Below are 4567 nucleotides of genomic sequence, written 5' to 3'. Positions count from 1 at the left end.
AAAACCAAACATACTAACAAAATAAATAGAATAGATATGTACAAGTAAAATAGAGTAATAAATATGTACAAACATATATACAAATATACAGGTGCCGTTGGAAGGGAAGGAGGTAAGATGAGGGGGATGGAGAGGGGGGCGAGGGGGAGAGGAAGGAAGGGGCTCAGTCTGGGAAGGCCTCCTGGAGGAGGTGAGCTCTCAGTAGGGCCTTGAAGGGAATCTCTCTGGTCAAGCCCCGCTCCCTTACAATTCATTCAATCGTATTTACTGAGCGCTTACTGTGTGCAGAGCACTGTACTAAGCACTTGGGAAGGGGGGGGTGGAAGGCAAAGAGCACGGCCTCAAAAATCTCCAGAGATTGCCTATTCACCTCCGTATCAAACAGAAGCTCCTCACCATTAGCTTTAAAACATCCCATCACCTTTCCCCCTCTTACCTCACCTCGCTTCTCTCCTCTACACCCCAGCAGGCACACTTCGCTCCTCTGGCGCTAACCTTCTCATAATAATAATAATGGTATTTGTTAAGCGCTTACTATGTGCAAAGCACTGTTCTAAGCGCTGGGGGGATACAATCAATCAATCGTATTTATTGAGCGCTTACTATGTGCAGAGCACTGTGCTAAGCGCTTGGGAAGTACAAATTGGCATCACATAGAGACAGTCCCTACCCAACAGTGGGCTCACAGTCTAAAAGGGGGAGACAGAGAACAGAACCAAACATACCAACAAAATAAAATAAAATAAGTAGGATAGAAGGTGATACAAGGTGATCAGGTTGTCCCACGTGGGGCTCAGGTGAGGGAACTGAGGCACGGAGTCACACAGCTGACAATTGGCAGAGCCGGAATTTGAACTTATGACCTCTGACTCCAAAGCGTGTGTTCTTTCCATTGAGCCACACTGCTTCTCATAGGGTCTCCAGCTCGTCTGTCTCGCCGCCGACCCCTGGCCCACATCTTACTTCTGGCCTGAAATACATCCCTCCTCAAATCCTCCAGACAATTACTCTCCCCCCATTCAAAGCCTTTCTGAAGGCACATCTCCTCCAAGAGGCCTCCCCAGATTAAGCCTCACTTTTCCTCATCTCCCACTCTTGCCCTGAATTGCTCCCTTTGCTCTTCCCCCCTCCCTGCCCCACAGCACTTATGTATATATGTGCAATTTTATTTATATTGATATGTGTTTCCTTGTATCGATCTGTTTCCCCCCTCTAGACTGTGAGCTCACTGTGGACAGGGATTGTCTCTGTTGCTGTATTGTACTTTCCCAAACCCGTGCTCTGCACAAAGTAAGCTCTCAAATATGATTGAATAAATAAACGACCCCATAAGACTGTAAACTCATTGTGGGCAGGGAATGGGTCTGTTTATTCTATTATACTCTCCAAAGCACTTAGTACAGTCAGGCTCAGTGGAAAGAGCACAGGCTTGGGAGTCGGAGGTCATGGGCTCTAATCCCGACTCCACCGCTTGTCAGCTGCGTGACTTTGGGCAAGTCACTTAACTTCTCTGTGCCTGTTACCTCATCTGTAAAAGGGGGATTAAAACTGTAAACCACAGGTGGGACAACCTGATCACCTTGTAACCACCCCAGCGCTTAGAACAATGCTTCACACTTAGTAGGCGCTTAACAAATGTCATTATTATTATTATTGTTACAGTGCTCTGAACACAGTAAGCTCTCAATAGATTTGATTGAATGATGCAAAGGTGATACAGCAGGGAGGAAAAAAAGAGGGAAAGAAGGAGAGAAGGGGAGTGGTAAGGCAGGGGAAGGAGAAAGCCAGCTGCCTCCCAAACCCCTCTGTTGCTCGGTCTTACTGTCCATCTTGTAAATCCTGAAATCTGTTCTTACTGCCTCTGGGTCCATCTCTAACTAGGATGACTGACCTCTCTGTCTGTTTATCCTTAAGTTCCTCATCCTGACTCTTAGGCCCTCAAATAACATTAGGCTTTAGAAACACTTCCTCTGACTCATCCCTATGGCCAGTCCAGGTCCTTTTTAGACAGTAAGCTCAGTCAGCATGTCTACCAAAGCTGTTAGATTGTACTCGCCCTCACACTTACTGTGTGCAGAGCACTGCACTAAGTGCTCAATAAATACAACTGATTGATGTCCATCCCAGACAGGAGCACCAGGAGGGCTGAAGATTGGTGGCCCTTCCTGACTGCCACACCAGGAAGATGGAGAGAAAATGTGAAATGACTCAGACCAATTGAAGAAAAAAATGGCCCGACAAAAACAGGATGCAATTTAACAGGGTCGAGGGTGAGGTGGAATGCTGGCCTTTGTAAACAAGCTCTCAGATTAGCCACTTGAACTGCAGATAGATCTGGGGGTCATGATGGACCACAAGCTATCCAGTCTGGGCTCTCTTCAGCCCTTCCCTCTCTGCCTAAACCACATCCCTATCCTAACTATCCTTTTCTAGATCCCACTGCCCTCTCCCCCTGTTCCCATCCAAACTCCTTACACAGCCAGGGTCCACTTTTTCCTCCTCAAACTCCCTTCCTAGTCCCCTGAAATCTGGGTTTTGCCCTGCCCCTCCACTGAAACTACTCTCTCCAAGGTCTCCAATAACCTCTTCATGGCCAAGTACGTCAGGCTCCCCTCTAACCCAATCCCCTGCCACCTTCTATGCTGCTGACCACCCCTTCCCCCCCATCTCTAGACACTCTCCCCATTTCCCTTTAAATGACTGGGTTCTCCCCTGTTTCTCCTCTGGCCTCCGACTACTCCTTCTCAGTCTCCTTCCCTGGCTTCCCTCCTCCCCTTAGTGTGGGCATCACCTAAGATTCTGTTCTGAGTTCCCTCCTCTTCTCTTTTGGGTAGCTCACCTATTCTGTGTCTGCTGCTACAACCTTTACTCGGTCAACTCCCACATCACCCTCCCCTGCCCGCCCTCTCACCTGCTCTACAACCAAACGTTTCCTCCTGGAACTTCATTGTCTCCACCTGGATGCCCCACTGGCACCTTAAACCCATTAGAGAAGCAGCTTGGCTCAGTGGAAAGAGCACAGGCTTTGGAGTCAGAGGTCATGGGTTTGAATCCTGGCTCCGCCACATGTCTGCTGTGTGACATTGGGCAAGCCACTTAACTTCTCTGAGCCTCAGTTACCTCACCTGTAAAATAGGGATGAAGACTGTGAGCCCTATGTGGGACAACCTGATCACCTTGTATCCCCCCCAGCGCTTAGAACAGTGCTTTGCACATAGTAAGTGCTTAACAAATGCCATCATTATTATTACTGTGGCTAAGGCCAAATTCCTTGTCTTCCCCTTACTGCAACTCCTCCTAACTTCCCTCATCATCATCATCATCAATCGTATTTATTGAGCGCTTACTGTGTGCAGAGCACTGTACTAAGCGCTTGGGAAGTACAAATTGGCAACATATAGAGACAGTCCCTACTCAACAGTGGGCTCACAGTCTAAAAGGGGGAGACAAAACCAAACATACTAACAAAATAAAATAGACTAGATATGTACAAGCAAAATAAATAAATAGAGTAATAAATATGTACAAACATATATACAGGTGCTGTGGAGAAGGGAAGGAGGTAAAATGGGGGGGATGGAGAGGGGGACGAGAGGGAGAGGAAGGAAGGGGCTCAGTCTGGGAAGGCCTCCTGGAGGAGGTGAGCTCTCAGTAGGGCCATCACTGTCTATAACACCACTATCCTTCCTGCCCTAGAAGTTCACCGCCTTGGAGTCATCTCTGGCCCCTTTCTTTCACCTCCCCCCCAAAAACTATCACCCCAAATAGCCAAAACCTGCCCATTTCTCCTCCACAACAACTCCTGGATCCTCCCCCTTCCTCCCTGCTGCCGTCCTGGTTCAAATTCCGGTCACCTCCCGGCTGGGCCCCAACTTACCCTCCCGGGCACTCAATCCAGTGCTTCCACTGCAGTAGGCGCTCATTAAATACCAGCGGGTACTGGATGATTGGTTGGAATAGAAACCAATCAAGGGGGGGGGGGGGGGGGTGGACCGCGGAGCCTGTTGCATTTCCAAAGGCTGCCAGCAGATGGGGCTGTTCGCACAGGGTGAGGAGGGGGAGAGACAGAGACAGAGCGATAATAATAATAATAATAATAATAATAATAATAATATTCGTATTTGTTAAGCGCTTACTATGTGCCAAGCACTGTTCTAAGCCCTGGGGTAGATACAAGGTAATCAGCTTGTCCCACGTGGGGCTCACAGTCTTAATCCCCCGTTTACAGATGAGGGAACTGAGGCCCAGAGAAGTTAAGTGACTTGCCCAAAGTCACACAGCTGACAAGCGGCGGAGCCCGGATTTGAACCCCTGACCTCTGACTCCAAAGCCCGGGCTCTTTCCACCGAGCCACGCTGCTTCCCTGAGCAGATAGCGACATACAGAGATCGGGAAAGAAGAAGCCTCTCGGCCCGGACTGTGGGCATCCTCGATTCCAGCCCACCCCAAGAAAGAGGGGCGGAAACTGGGGTCCAAACTCCTCTCACGCCCTGCTGGGCCAGACAAGGGCGGGGAATGCCGAGCCCCAACTCCTTCCTGCCCCACGGGGAAGATTGATTCCTAATTC

The sequence above is a fragment of the Tachyglossus aculeatus genome, chromosome 27 (genome assembly GCF_015852505.1).
Source record: "Tachyglossus aculeatus isolate mTacAcu1 chromosome 27, mTacAcu1.pri, whole genome shotgun sequence".
Taxonomy (NCBI): Eukaryota; Metazoa; Chordata; class Mammalia; order Monotremata; family Tachyglossidae; genus Tachyglossus; species Tachyglossus aculeatus.
Note: the sequence above shows the minus strand (reverse complement) of the source record.